We start from the raw sequence: 16,289 nt of genomic DNA, 5'->3' as shown, positions 1-16,289 counted from the left end.
CCCCTTCCCAGGACTAAGTGGAAACAACCTCACTGTAACAACAAAACTTAAAGTCCCAGGAGGGGAGTGAGACAGCTGGGGCCAGAAGCCTAGCTAATGGTGGAAAGATGGTTTATTGTACAAATGCTGAGGCCTGGGGGAGCAACAGGGCAAAGCCCAAATCTCCCAATAGTGGCCGTCCCAGTGATGGAGAGGATGGAGCAGGGAGGCAACGTAGGAGGCAATGGCTAGCTCACTTGAAAACAGAGTTTCCTTAATAAACAAATTCAGAACCATACCATGCTCTGGACCAGTGGTTCTAACTGGAGCCTGCGTTGGAATCACCTGGAAAGTTGTTAAAACACAGAATGCTGGGCCCCTCTCTAGAGTGTCTGGTTCAGTGTCTGGGGCGGGCCTAACAAGTTCCAGGTGATGCTGTCGCTGATGGTCTGGGGATCGGGGGACTGGATCCATCCTTCTCCAGCCCCTGTTGGTCACTAGTGACTCTTGGGGCAAAGACTATAGGGATGAGGGGGAGGAAAAGTGGGTATCGGAACGCTGCCACAATCCAGCTCTGTCAGCACAATTCTCACTTTTATTCAGCTTTCATGGTCTCACGTACCAAGAGTACCAACCGCAGAGCATTAGGCTGGCGAATTAAATACTACAGAGGAGCTCTGCTCCTCCCTGCCAAGTTTTCAAATTCTGCCTTTCATGACAGTAGGCAGCTGCCCAATTCTGACTGGAAAGTTCAAGTCCCCAATTACCATTTACTTTCCATGGCTAAGTAGCACAAAATTCACTGCACTTTTGCCATGAACTAGATCCTCAGAAAATAAAGCTGGCAAGAATCATCAAATCCAATTCAGAGAAAGAGCTCCCTTCTCACCTCAGTTCTGCTGTCAGTGGCAGGGGGTCTGTTTCAGAACATTTCTCTTCTGGCCTCTAAGGTCTCTTGTCTAGGAGGTGGGCTGGGGCTGCCCCAGACCTCTGCCTGCTGCTGTCTCCTCCCTGTGTCTGTGCTCTTTAAGCTTCTCAGTCAGACTTGCTTCTTGGCTATGGAGAGCAGATTTCTCCTTTCTTTTTCCTGGCGAGGACCCGGCTGTGCCTCCGTCAGAGGGTGGAGATGGGATGTGTGCCCTAAGGACACGCCACACCAGGGAGGCAAGCCTTCAGTGTTCAGCTTTGAGCAGGGAGTTTGGGGCAGAGGGAAGGGAGGGAGTAAGGAAAGGCACATCCTGCGTGCGGCCTTTTGGGCAAGTTATTTCTCTCTGAGCCTCAGTTTCCTTCTGTGTAAATGATCTCACACCCACTTACAAGTCCAAAGTCTCTGATTCTGTTTTTAGATGACCAGAGTAGTCACCCTCCAGGTCCATCTTATCTTAAACGAGGATAAAAAGAAGTTTTTAAAAAGGGGTAATAAGGTAGCTTTTACAAGGTAGATGTTTATTAAGACATTTATCGCTAGTTTAAGTAATTTAAAAAAAATCAGGGCCATTGCTCAAAGTAAATGGAAAGAGTAAACAGAATTCATTCAGTTCTGGAAACTGCCTCTAGCAGGCCTGAGACAGAGAAAGCCATATGTGAAGCTGTTATCCTGCTATGAGTGTGGTCATTTCACACTCCGTTGGGAGTGAAGCAAAAATCCTCTCCGATCCTCCAGTGCACACCTCCAGCCTCACACAGTGAAGACTGTGTGGGATCTCCCCAGACTGGATCCTGAGGCTATGCCTCCCTCTGTCCTACCCTGGCTTACTGTTTCCTAGACCGCATCCTGAATTTCTATATGGGAGGGCCTTATGGGTGACAGCCTGGCTGGGGTTGCGGAGGGGAATGAACTTTGATTTGTATGGCCTTGTATATAAGATTGAGAACTTGCCAACTGTCCAGTAAAGACGGGACAGAGAATGACAGATACGGGAAGGGACTGATACAGTGTCCCCCTTCCAACCTCATCCTGTGCCATCCTAAACTGCCCAGAGACAGAGCCTCTGAATGCTGAGGTAAAAGCCAAGGGGGTGCTTTGAGGTGAGTGCCCTCGCTTCCCTGAACTTGGCTTCCTGGGGGTCCTCCCCGATATAATACATCAATGGCTGAGCAGCAACAGGCGCCTCTTGGTCTGTGACTAATTTTTGGGCTTGGAAACGTCTCTCCTGATAAGCACTAGGGATGGGGTGGAGCGACCGGCCACCCAGGGAATCAGCTAAAACTATGGTCCAGACCTCATGGTGTGGCTGAGAGTGCAAACAGAGGCAGCAAGACTTCTGGATGTGTGTCCCCGCACCTCCAGCAGTTCCTGGGCCTGAAGAGGAGAGGTGAAGGGAGGTGAGGCGGGAGCCTTGAGCCCAGCAGTGCCCCTGAGGCCTCACGCACATCCCTGTTATCTCTGCGCCTCTGCACAGCAAGGACACCAATACTGAGACCAAGAGTCCCCTGAGGGCTGCACAGCAAACTGGCTGAGATGTCACCACTGAAAAAAATTGTGCACGACGGCCACAAACTGGATATTGTGTTATTGGAAGGCCAAAAAGTGGATGACAAACCTCTGGGAAAAACACGGGACTCAAATATACATCTGCTGAGGGTCTCCCTTGAGCAAGGCACTGCCTGAGAGTTCTTATGGTGGCAGAGACATGGGATTGAGAGACATCTGAAAAAGTGACTTGGGAAAAGCCATCCCCTCTCCTCCAATCTCATGGCATCACTGCCTGCCGTACCTAACTGTCCTACTGCTGCCTCTCCCGTGCTCATGCTCACTTCCCGCTCTGTTACCAGGAGAGATGGACGTGTGCTCCCAGTGTATGCACTTGTGCGTAGACCACTGCCTTGTACCTGATCCTCAGGAAGTGTTTGCTGATTGACTACTAAATGATACGACGAGGCTACCACCTGATGATTAGCACCAGCTCATCCTCCCTGATGAGGGCCTCCCTCCTGGGTCTTTCACCCCTAACATCCAGTGAGATCACTGTAGGAAAGGAGAGAGAAGGGTCATGTTGTGGTGAGACTGTTCCTGGCAATGGAGTCCCAGTCTAAAGCAGAATGGAACTTAACCCTAGATAGTCATTCCAGGATTGCTGTCCCAGGGATTACCTTTTGCCTGGTTTGCTGATTCTTACTCGCTAGGCTGCACCTGAGTGGGACACAGGGCTTCCAGCCTAAACGCTACTGGGCAGCAGAAAGTAGCCTGCAGTCCAAACAGGCTCCGAAATAAGTGCTTAGCCACCCACACGGTCACGGGAAAGGGAAACACAGCTCTGCTTCCAGGAAGGTCTCTAGCTGGCGACCTGCCATGGGAAAGGGAATTAAAAGTTCGATACTAGAAAAGACTAATCATTGTATCTGTGTAATTATATTGATGCGACTCCCATAGCCAAGTTCCTTTCAGGGAGTTGATGTTGGAAAGCACTTCCAAGCCCTTGGGCTCATGGGTAATAGGATTTAGGATGTTTTTAATTTCTGGAAATTATCAGACACCTTCCTATGAGTAAATTCCACATGTCTCGAGGGATTTCCCCTTCCCCTTACAGTTTTTCTGATGCATTGCCTGTCTTTCTAAAGTATTTCCCGACGCCTGGCCACAGTGTCACAGAATCTTCTTTGGGCTTCAGATCAAGGGTGATTAATGACATAGGATACCTGCCTTATCACGTCACAGGTCAGGTTACACAGGAAGTGACTCTGGGATGGAGTTTAGCATGCAGGATATTTTTAAGGAGCGCTCTTGGGATTGATACCCATGGAAAGGAATGGAAGAAAGCTGGAGAGGCCCAAGGGAGAAGGTGAGCTGTGATGCAGGCCTAGCGTTGACTTGGCTGAATCACAGGGAGCTGTGGAGCTAGGATGGTCCTTCAGAGTTATTTCAAGTTGAGTCAAAATAGCTACCCATGCCTGGAGCAGTCACTGGATGTGGCCCACAGCCAACAGCACTCCCGGGGGATCGGGTGGGCCATCAGAGCCCCTTACATCACTCTCAGCACAAACCTAAAGTCATAAATATCACTTCTTGACAGAAATGTGCAAAGAATTCTACAAGCATCCTCTCTAATGCTAACAATTCCTTAAGAGAGGTTTCTATTAACCCCATTTTGCAAAAAGAGGAAAAAGGCTTAGTGGAGTTGAGTGACAGGCCTAAAAACAAATGACTATTATGTGGGACTCAAATCCAGGCCCACCTTTTGCCCAAAGTTCCCACTCCTTCCTTTGTGCTGAGCTCCTATCCTCTGAGTTTCTCACAATGCCCCTGCAGAAGCAACCTACAGCTCCCTCCTTCTAGGCACTCTGGGTTGGACTTCTAATCCTCTGCCTACATGTCTAAAGGCATAGCTAAGCCCACTGCTGGAATTCTTTTCTGAATCTTTAGCTCTCTTAGACTTGGGCACCACTGGCCTGCTTCAAGCAGAAAACCACCCCTGCTGGAAAAAGCACAGATGCTGGGGTTTTCCATGAGGATGGATACACAAAGCGGCCAATCCTTAAAACCTAAAAGGAAACCAGTAACTTAGTCAACAAATATTGAAGATGATGAATAAGAAACAGGCAGCATTTAAAGCCAGATTTCTTCTTACTTTTTTTCCTTTTAGGTTTCTTTTGGATCAGAACATTTCCAAATCTCTATATCCTGGAGATTATAGAGATTAGCTGGTAACCAATCCCAAATCCCCTAGACTGGGGAGCTGGGGCAGGGTCTGGGTGTAACACGAGAGGTCATATGCACTCTTTCTATACCCCCAAAGGCTGTTATCAGTCTTGGTCTTCCTTGGCATACTCGATACCCTTAATGGTTTTTTTTTAATTAAAACTAACTTTTTAAGAATTTATATATTTTTTTTTGAGGGGAAAGTCATTAGGTTTATCTATTTATTTTTAGAGGAAGTATTGGGGATTGAACCCAGGACCTTGTGTATGCTAAGAATGTAGTCTACCACTAGAGCTATACCCTCCCCCTCGATACCCTTAATCTTTAACGTGACATGTAGGCGCTAGAGGTAGTCATCAGCTCATGACAAGAAAAGCTGCTGCCTCAGCAAAACAACACATCCTTGGCAAGTTTACTTGGCCCTGTGGGTCTTTCTCCCCATGTAGAGTGTCTTATATGTTGTTCTCTGGGATACTTTTTTTAATTCATCAAAGGTGTTAACTTAGAAAAGCAGGTGACATCAGACCATGTAAGACACCCAGTCAACAGAATGGGCTCTGGAGCAGCCCCCTCAGTGTGTTCAAGTCCTCCCTGCACTTCAAGTAAGAATTCTTTTGAGGCCATATTACTTATACCTATTTTCTCTGCTCAGGAAGACTCCAGAGATGAAGGGTGATGGGGTGATTCCCTCAATTTTCCATTAAGTAGAGGTCAGCCTTTTTTGAGTGGTGGGCAAGAACTTCTTACAAATTACAGTGTGGTGATGTATGTCATAACAGAGGTATGTACGAGGTACAGGGATAGCATGATGGAATGAGACTACCAGAAAAAGCTCGCCAAGGAAGGGATTTACAAACTGAATCAAAGGATACGAAGAGCCTGGAGTGGGAGAATCACAGAGGGAACAGCATCTGCAGAGCAGGGCGTGTTGGAGGAATTTCACCCAACTGCCGTGGTACAAGGAGGTCTACTCAGGAGATCCAGATCAGCAAGGAGAGGAGACAAGGGCTAGGTGGGGAATGGCCACATGGGCCATGCTATGGGCTTTATTCTGTCGGTGATGGCAAGTGGTAGAAAGATTTTAAGTGGGAGTAAGACATGAGTAGAAGATGGTAAGACTAGAAGCAGGAAGACCAGTTGGAAAAAATCACTAACAATCCAAATCAGCTTTGATGGACATGCAAACTAAGGTAATGGCGATGAGGATTAAAATGGGATCAACTAAATAAATATTTAGGTGACAGAATAAACAGTGTTTCAGTGGCCAATTTGAAGAGAGGCATGAATGAGAAGTAGAAATGGAGGACAATTTCCACAATTTCAGTGCAGCAAGGAGGCTGGGAGAATAGGTTGAAAAGCTATCTTTAAATTGAGCATTATCATGATGACTTTGGTGAATGAGTCATTAATTCTTTCAAGGCTCCAACTATTGAATTAATTAAGGAAATAATTAAGATTCCCTAGATCGGTCATTACATGATTTATTTTTAGAGCACACTGTTTTTGGCAAATCCTATCTTTTAAAAAAATGTTTGCTAGAATACATTTCCTTCTTATAGGTACTATGGCTGAATTCAATTATCAAGGCATAGAAATCATGTTTGTATAAATAGAGACTTGTACATTTCTTGAAAGTTAGTTTTAGATACTCTTCTCTCACCTGCTAGAGCATCCTGGACATACCTTCTCTCTCAGTATGCTGTGATGATCTACTCATTTGTCATGGAGGTAGGGTGGGTGGGACAGGAACCCTGTCTTAATCCTTTTGGTAAGCCTAATCCTTAACACATAGCAGGCACTCAAGAAATAAATCTTGACTGAATAAAAACTGTCAACGTAAAAGTAGTAAAGTATATCTAACAAATCCTATTCCAAGTGTCCTTTCCCCAGACTGGCCAGCAGAACTGAAACTAATTCTGCACAAAAAACAATGGGGAAGCTCCTGTTGACCCAGCAGCTGAGTCCCAGCACTAACTTCGAGTAGTATATTGGTGACTACTTTCACACCAACAAGAGCCAATTCCAGGCTCAGGAAATACAATATATCTGAAGATTTAGCTCATCCACAGAAGCTCTGGAAGTAACATTTTTTCACCTTTCAGATTCTTATTCAAGCAATATATTAAGAGAATTACTGGTGCTCATATTTACTTTCAAATTAGCCATGACAGCTGCAAAATGTTTTCACTTTACATTGAATCTCAAAAGCTTCACTGGCATTTTTTCTAACTCAGGGATACTGTTAGGAAAAAGCCAGGGTGGCTGGCAGAGGGGTGGAGGGCAAGGGAGGCAGAGGATGTTTCATCTTTGGTTCTTCTAAGTTGAATCAACCGATTTGTCATTAGGGGATTTGTCCGTACGCTTTTTACAAATTATAGCTGCTAGGAATTCACAATTTAAGAACTTATGAAGGTCAAGAATATGGTATTTCAACTAATATCTGAAATGATAGCCTCAAAGACAAGAGTCCCTTATACCTGCCCCCTCCCTCTTCTAGAGCAATGTACTATGAGAGCCACTCCTGAGATGGAGACATTTCCAAATGCAGCAACACAGAAACTCATTGTAAGTTTTAACAACTTGCTCTTCAGAGTCTATGGGGCTTTAACAATCTAAATTTAGCTCTCCTTAATGGAACGGCTTTGCTTTAGAAAACAGATTTTTGTCAAGGGCTTTATAGGCCTGTTGTCCCCCAGATTCATTTAACCTACTCATTTGGAACAATGGAAGGGGGAAAGGGCCAGGAGACGGCCAGGATAACTTAGCAGTGTCTTAATTTTAAATGTTTACAGTGAAATTAAATTGTTGTTACTTTCAATGACAATATAGATAAAAGTTAAAATGTAAATGAGTCGTGAGTAATTAGGTACTCATAATCATTACACACAATACACTTTCCTGAATAATCGTGTTCCATAAGACAGACGGTACTTTAATATTTAAGGATTAAATGTGAAGTTCTTGGTATTTCACAATACTTTTTATTCACCTCTGTCCTGGGCAGAATGGTGTTCCCTGCAAAATTCATGTCTACCTTGGAAACTCAGAATGCAGCCTGATTTGGAAGTAAGATCTTCACAGAAGATTAGTTAAGATGAGGTCATCCTGGATCAGGGTGGGCCCTAAAGCCAACAGTTAGTGCACTTGTAAGAAGGCCATGTGGAGACATACACACAGAAGAGCCCCATGAGGATGGAAGCGGAGTCGGCAGTAACCACTAGAACCAAGGAAGAGGCAAGCTTCTTCGCCAGAGCCTTGAAAGGGAGCATGCCCCGCTGATAAAATAACTTCTGTGAGAAAATAAACTTCTGTTGTTTCAAGCCACTCAGTTTGTGATTATTTGTTATAGCAGTCCTAGGAGACTAATACGACTCTTTCAGGGTCCAGTCCTTTTGGCACTGAATGAGGCCCTGTCTTATTTAATGTTTTCATGTATACATTTATTTATAGTTTCATGTACGTATGGAATTTCAACTAGTATCTGGAATGAGAGTCTCAAAGTCAAATTTGAACAATATTTAAATTCCCCCAGCACATGGTTGTGCACCAAACTAAACGCTCAATAAACAAGAATTTATTTGTACCGTTTTAAAAAGGAGATGCTACCTGGAAAAGATATAAACGTTATTCAGAAGTTTTGATGTTTTGAGTCTGTCCCAGACATGCATAGTCAAGGGTCATTCAGAAATTTGGGCAGAATTTATGCGCAGAATTTGCCTCTCTCCTTTTTGGGATTTTCCTCCTTACTTTGCAGCTGCTGTGGTTGTCCCAAACTCTGACCTCTGTGGGTTTGATAGAAACATGGGTTTCTGTGAGTTTTCACTGCTGTACATGACACCATACAGGACATGCCCTCAAGCTAAAAGCCATGACCGAACAGGAAGCCCGCCCACTGCTATCTCCTCCTCCCAAGAGTAGACCCTCCTGCGGTTCCTGCTGCTTTCCAATCGTGCTCCAGTGGTGTGGGAGGGCTGAGTTTATATTTTGTCCAGCATTGATAGCTGTTGTCTGTGGAGAGTTGGTTCAATAGGAAGTCCTTGGCCATTAAAGGAAGCAGAAACTTCCTTCACTAAAAATTTTGATGCCATTTTTTTCTAATAAAAATTTTTCCTGAACACAAAGAACTAGAAAGAGTACCTCACAAAAGCCAAAGCCATAGTCACTTGTAAGCAGAGGGGAAGTGATTTAAATGGCTACTCAGGAAGTCTCAATTTAGTTGTTTTAAAATATACATAAAGTATCAGTAGGAAGGAAGAGGGTACTGGAAACCGAGCCTTTTGCTGCCTGCCACGCTCCCATGCTGTGCCCACCGTGAGGACGCTGGTCCAGAAAAACACATTCAGCCTCTTGACCACATGCAGCCAACTCCACAGCCTTTGGGAATACTTGTTAGGGAATGGAGGAAGGGGTACACAACACGACAGAGAGCAAAATTTCCCCCCAAATGACTTTCTAAACATCTTCCTCCAAGTCTCACTTCCTCAGACAGCTACCCAAATCTCTCCCCGTCTCAGCCTCCCTCTTCCAGTCCCATCCAGCCCCCTTGCTCTCCTCCCTTCTCTCTCTCTTCTAAGGCAAAGCTCTCGACTGCTTCAAATCTGCAGCTCCACTCAGTTCTCTGCTCACCTCAATGAAGGCAGCACAGTTGAGCCATTCAGCCGCAGGACTCTTTTCCTTGCTGTGGGGTGGGGTGTGGATAGGTGTGTGGGTGTGTAGTATGACCAGAAATAGTTATCATTTAATAGCTTTCTCCTGTCATAGTTCCATATTCATACACATGCAGAAGTAACAGGAAGGAAAGGGGTGCAGTCCAGGATGGCAGAGTCTGAGCTAACCATGTGCCAGGCACTTCATTTACATGCATTATTTCTACTCCTCTCCATTTTTCAGATGAGGAACTTCAGGCTTGGAGCCACTGTTCATTCTTTTCCACCCCAGCACACAGCCTCTGGAATGTCACTAACATTAATGTAAAATACAGCAGAAAACATGAAAGATACGTCTGGGAGTCATTGGGATGAGGAAAAGTAGAAGCTGGGTTGTCTGGTGTGGGGGAGGGAAGGCCTGGGGGCTGCGGCGGTGGAGGGAAAATGTCCTAAAAGAAGAATTTCGCTGGTGGTGGTCACACAGCCCCCTCTCTGTTCCTCAAACTCTAAAGATAGAGACACTGTGAATGGTGACTTGGTTAATTTATTTACTAAAGCTAATTAAAGCAGATACTTAGGAAGTCTCACAGGCAATTTCAGTCTTTATAACACTGAATGACACCAATTCAAACAGTAAACTACTTATCTAGGTTCACCCATAAGCTAGAGTACAAGCTTTAAATTCATAAATACCTTGCCAGTTTGGGGTAAACTGGTCACCAAAAACATATCTGTAGAAGTGACTGATTTTAAAGTTTTCACTTGAGTAGAATTTCACAAATACTGGTACTTAAGTGACTTTTGTTTTATTGTATGGTATCCTTTAAAATCTAAATTTCCTGGCATAAATGTCTTGAATGATTCATTTTTAGCAAGTATTACACAGGGACAGCTGCTGGATATTTACCTTGGATCTAAGAGTATGTGCGAAGAATATCAGCTAGGAAACATACCATTGGTGGATTACAAAAAGCCACGCGTGGCTACAAACATTTCCATTTATACTGTGTTCTAAACACCATATATTTAGAAGCTGTCACCTCAATTTCACGCTGATGATTTTGAGTTAGGCAAGAATTGACAGTTAAAACTGCCTTCCTATTGGGTTCAGGTGTTGTTTCATAAGAAGCAACTTACCAAAGACAACCTATTTGAGATTTAAAGTTTTGATTTTAAAACGATGGCTTTTATGATCTCTGGTTTTCAGGTTTTCAAGGAATAAGGAAGGCAGGAAAAACAAAAAGAAGAATGAACCAATGATGAAAGAAGATGGAGAAGGAGGCAAGGGAATGGGGAAGCTGAACCACTGATGGAAGGATTCAGAAAGCAAAGGCAGGAAGGAGAAACTTCACAGCCAGGGGAAAGCACAGCCGCACAGTATGTCAGGTAGAGGGCGTGGTCCCGGGGAAGTTTAAGTTCTCATAAATTAAATTTTCCTTGTGGATGAGGCAGAGGCAGCTGCGATACCTAAAAACTGAGACAGAACTCAAACTCTACCACATTGCAAGCACTTAAAACCTTTCACCCAAGCTGTTAGCAAAGGCAGAAAAGTAGCCAGGCCGATGCTTTCTAAACAGCTATTCTTGCGTTTATTCTCCTGCAGGTGGAGATGCCAAATAAGAGGCGGGGAGGGAAGGGGGAAGAAAGCTCACGCTGACTGAATGCTGACAATGTGCCAGGTCCTGTGTTAAGCATTTAGGTGTATTCCTTCATCTTCACTGCAACCTTATGAGGCAGGCACTATTAGCAAGCCTGCTTACCAGACAGGGAAGCTCAAGCTCAGGGAAGGGTGGTAACGTGATTATTATCACACAGTCAGCAACTGAGCTGGGAGTTGAAACCAGGCAGTTTAACTATAGAACCCAAATACATAATCCCTGTGCCATATGGCGTTTTCCAAAATAACCAAAAACTGGCTGACAGGATAAAAGGGACTGAAAGTGTGTGGTACCTGGCTGCTACCTGGGACATCCGTTAGAACATCATGGTAGAAGTCCTGAGTCCTCTTGGGTGTTGGCCACTGCCATCCACTATTATTTTAAAGCCGGGGAAAAAAGAAACCTACTGGAAGCTATCTTTTCTACTAAATTCAGATATGAGTAAGTTCAAGAATGAAAATGCTCAAATTTTTGACACATTCACTTCATTATATTAAAATTTCTACAAAATGTCAAATACTCCTTGAGGGGAACATTTCAGTAATTTGGCGGTTGACTCATGTAGCAATTAGGAGCCTAACTTCTAAAGCAGTTTCCATAAAGAGGGTGTAATTTTTTTCATAGTATGTATAAATACACACACATACCAATACTCTCATAAGATGTCTTCAAGCCAAGTTTCCATTTCTTTCAGGCTCTATTTATATGCAAGCAGTTCTAAGAAGTCTCAGGAAAGGACAGGCCTGACACTGTCCCCTCACTAACATCCCTCAGAGCAAGAGTCCTCATCCATTTTTCAGGCATGACCCACTTTAAGGGTTCAGACACTGTGATGTCCTTCTAAGGACCTAGACGGGCTGCAAATGAGGTGAAATGAAAATGACTAAAATGTCCAGAGTCAGCCACCTTAGTCTCTTTCCTATTTGCCATCTGTCCACAGATCATTAGGTTCAAATCACATTTTTGTGAATAAATATCTACAATTCAGGGACCTCTTTTTTGGGAGATTTCTCCTGCTTCACAGCCATACAGGCCAAACACAGTAGCAAGGAGGGTACAGGGCTCCACTGGTCCAGAGGCAAAGCCCTAAGGAAAGAACTCAGTACGGCTCACAGATGGGGACACCACAGGCACTGAGCTTGCCTCTGCGTGCCTGTGGGCACGACTCAGACAGGCCTTGCAAAGCCCCCACCAGGCTCCTGACACCCCCCACCACTGCCAGCTCCTTACTCCCTGCCTTCCCCTCATTCCCAACCCCTAACATCTACACACATGGTCCCCATGGGCCCCTTCCAACATGGCCCTTCCATCCCTCTTCTCAACCAGTGTCAAGGCCCCCCTAACTTTCCACCCAGTGATATAACTGTTCATATATATATTCTGTTTCCTACTAGACTATAAGCTGCCTTTAGCAGGGCCCATGTCCAATTCCCGTTTCTGAAACTCATGGAGCCTTGCCCGCTAGATGTTCAACAAATACTGAATTAAACACATGGTTCTAAAATCCAGTCTTTGAAAACTGAGAAGCCATATGCAGCTCAGTGGAACCCACAGCACCGGACGGGCACCACTGGAGCCTAAGAACGCTCACTCCTTGGAAAACTCTGCAGCTGCTGGGTTATCACATGCTAGTGGTGTTTTCTGTAAGTCTGCTCTGTGTACTCACCAGAGTCCCAAAGGTGAAGCAGGCCGATTAGGCAATGACTGTTTAAACACACATTAATCATGCATTAGCAGTCCTACGTTGAATAGCATGATACAGAGGAAAATACCTTGGACACAAGGCATCCATTACAGACAGAAGTGATTGCTCACATCCTACCGTGTACATATTTGGAGGGTAAGTGCACTTCAGGGAGCTCTGCTTACTTAAAAAAAAAAAAAGGATTAAAGAAGAAACGAATACATTTGCATGCTACATGGAGACCACAGCCCGGCAGGGAGCACTTGTCAGGGAGCCAGGGCTTTGGAACTCATACTGGCCATCGTGATGGATGAGCTGCTTAATGCGAGGATGCCTCAGTGTCTCTGCTTCCTTCTTCCTCCTGGCATGCAGGAGGGTTTGGAGGCTGTCTTACACTGCAGGTCTGATCACCAACACCACAGGCCCACAGCTCAGGGTCTCAGCCCTCCCAGCTGAGGAAATAGCAGTTGGTGCAGCTTCTGAAGAAACCCACTCAGATGTCATTTTTAGAGGCCCCGTGTGCTCGAAGTGCCTCTGCAGGACAGGGAGGCTGGAGGGGTGAGAGCGGGAGGAGCGTGTGACCGAGAAGAAACCCATCCTTGAATGAGATCCCACACCTACTCCCATTCTCCGCAAGAAAAGGGGGAGCAGGTCACAGTCTCAGAGGGAAAATTGGCTTCACCTTTTAAAACATGCATCCACACAGGGGAGCCCCCACACCTGAACTACTCTAGGGTGGAAGCAGACGACGGGCCCCTGGGGATGATGGATCTGCACCCTCTCTCTGGCATGCTTGCGCACACACACACACTCCTCCCGGCAGGGTCACATCAAGAGGGGCATCAACTGAGCTCCTTAACCTGTTTCACACGCAGCTCCTAAATGACACAGGCAGAGGCCAAGTACTCCCATTCGATGAATCCGAGTCCCCCGAGTGAGGTCAGCTTGGGACCTGGCAACCTGAGATGATAAAGAGATTGCAAACAAAGCACATCTGGGACATCCTTACCAGCCACAGCAATCTTCAGAGTCTCAAATGGTTTCCTCCAGCTGCCTTGCTCAGCTGTTTTAATAACCAGAGAGGGAAGCTGGGTGCCCAACAGAATGAATGCTCCCCTAACCATCTTTCTGGTACTTTGATTGCGGCAAAGTGACGCTGACTGTGAACAAGAGAGATGTGTACACTACAATATAATGCTATTCATATACACTGGGGTTGATTACTCTTGGCTTCTTTCCTTTAAACGTTGTAGGAGACGAAATAAAATTCAGGTGGGGCAGTCTGGAGATCTACAGAGGAAAAGCGCTTAACAGTGTATATCATTACAGTTACATGTAGAAGAGTGAATAAGAAAAGAGACTAGAAGGAAATGAGAAAATTCTAGTATTAGTGTATTAAGATGCTTTTCTCACAATTTCTAATTAAGATGTTGAGGTTGAGGGCTTTTCTCACAATTTCTAAATGTTCCATGATGTGATTATTTTTTTGTGATGAAAAATATTTAAAGTAAAATAATTCATGGTGCTCTTGGACTTCTGGTTAAGAAATTTGTGCTCTGGATAATTAAAATAGATGACTGAATTCTCTACAAACCAGATGACATAATGCGTGTGAAAGCACCTCAGACACAGGAAGGGGTATAAATTTATTAGCTATCATTGCCCCTCAGTGCTTTTGGGTATTAGACTGCCATATCAGAGAACTATTTAGAATAGCTCTTGTTTGTTATGATGAACGATATTCAGGAGGGATCATTCAAATGCCATCAACCAAAAACATCCTCCCACTTAAAAAGGGCTTCCCCATTATCTCTTTGAAAAAAAAATCTAACCCATGACAAATTCTATTATGGCCAGGCCTCTCTCCCATCTTGGGGGAAAGCTACCCTGTGAAGGGGGCACATTCTTCCAGGCCCAAGGCTGCATGTAGATCTGTCTGTGTGAATGGTTTGGAGTTGCCATGTGGTCAGACTGCCACAGAGTGTCCCATCCAAGAGGACCAAGTGGCTCTTGCAGGAGGAGTTGGCTCAAACAACGATCTGCTCAGCACAGTGAGCCACCTCCTCCCTAGGTGGGAAAATTGGAGCTACCCCATCCTTACTCTCTACCACACTCCACATCAGCAAATGCTGCACGAAATACACATTCCAAACACATTTGATCTGGAAGTCAGAGCAACACCAGTATCTGCGCTCAGGCTAATGCTCTATTATATGGATTATAGTCAACTGGAATAAAATGAATATTCACCACCACAACTCAATTGTTCTTTATCCAGTTTTTAATGAGATTCCGCCCAGTGTCACAGCAGTACTTATGTAATTACTCTATATAACTCTGCCAGCAAGGAGGGAATGAAATCTCCTTATCAGGGTATTGCAAACCAGTAACACCTCAGCAGATTGTCTCTCTCAGGGCACTGCTGCATTCTGGATAGTCACGCAGAGGGAACGCCTGGGTGACCCAGGCTCCAGCACTGCAGAAGAGCTTTCAGGGATGAGGACTGTGAAATTTCTCAAGAAAACATTATATGAAAAGAAAAGCAGCCTGCAACTTCTAAGCTGTGTCCTCTTTCATCAGGATGGCCAAAGGGACACGTGTGGCGGGGTGCCTCCGCTGGAGGCAGCTTTGCTGGAACCTGGGACAACCCATCAGGGAAGGGTAACAGCAGGGAAAGATGAGGATGGAGTTGAAAAATAGCGTATTTGCTTCCTTGGGGAAAACTGTAGGTCAGCAGAAGGCAGAATAAAGGAAAAAAGTGCTGCTGAGAAGCAGGTTCAATCTGACCTTGGGAAGTTATTTCAATCAGGAAGGTGGGCCTCTGCTGCTGTAACCCCAGAAGCCAGGGCATAGACCTGGAAAAGTTCCACTGAGGCCTTGTCCTGAGATCTCAGAGGGCACTTTCTTCTCTACCTGCAGTTCTGCTCCAGGCTGTGAGAGGAGGAACCTCAGAGCTGGCCCCAGGGGCAGCATGAACTCCAAGATCACAGCCCAGGACTTGCCCACCAGGCCTGTGCATGAAGGAACTCAGTCGAGAGGACCAACAGTACAGTCTTAGTATCTGCTAAGGAGTTCTCAGTGTGTTCCCGGGGAAGGAAACTCCACTGAGCCTGCCAAGGTAGAGTTTTGGGGAGGGGACAGGACCATGCTTTACAAAGCCCTCGCTCCTGCTCTCTGGGCTTCTCTCTGGTAGCACCGCCCCTGCCCTCTGCCCGCCCTGCCCAAGCAAGGCCCAATCCTTGGTGACAGAGGCTGACAGACGTAGCAAGCAAGTGCCGCTCCCGCTCCAAAACCAAAAGATCAACGATGAGAAGGCTTGGTCGGATAGCAACAGGAAAATACAAACGGAGAATCCCGACTCCCATAGTCTATACTGCACGTTACTTTGTTCTATGAGGTCGACTTCACTGAGCAACACCACAGCGCACGTTGCTCACTAAGTCTTGGAGCTCCTTATTTGCTCTTTACACACCTGCCCTTCACACCCACTTCCCTCACGTTTTGTCTCCAGCCTCCCCTGGCAACAACAACAATAACCTCACAGCTAAGCCACAAATTTACACTCCTTGTGTAAACGGGAAGACTGCTTAGCAGGTTTCCAGTGTACCTCTCATCTGTTACCTGCATGGGTGGTACAATTTGCACTTAGGTGTGTTAACAGTAAGGCTCTAGTAATAATAATA

General features: G+C 45.4%; 1 protein-coding gene across 18 annotated transcripts in view; it reads right to left on the bottom strand.

Annotated features, from left to right (window-relative positions):
• FRMD5 (FERM domain containing 5) overlaps positions 1 to 16,289 on the bottom strand; it is a 372,595-nt gene that overhangs the window by 58,457 nt on the left and 297,849 nt on the right. The window contains exon 1 of one of the 18 annotated variants that reach the window (XM_072962562.1): positions 3,073 to 3,111. The exons of the other annotated variants lie outside the window; for them this stretch is intronic. The gene's annotated coding sequence lies outside the window, so the exon portion shown is untranslated. Of the gene's footprint in view, positions 1 to 3,072; positions 3,112 to 16,289 lie in introns of those variants that run through there. 18 annotated transcript variants of the gene reach the window in all.

The sequence above is a fragment of the Vicugna pacos genome, chromosome 6 (assembly GCF_048564905.1).
Source record: "Vicugna pacos chromosome 6, VicPac4, whole genome shotgun sequence".
NCBI classification, from domain to species: Eukaryota; Metazoa; Chordata; class Mammalia; order Artiodactyla; family Camelidae; genus Vicugna; species Vicugna pacos.
The sequence above is the reverse complement of the archived record's forward strand: the minus strand, read 5'-3'. Positions and strand labels throughout refer to the sequence as shown.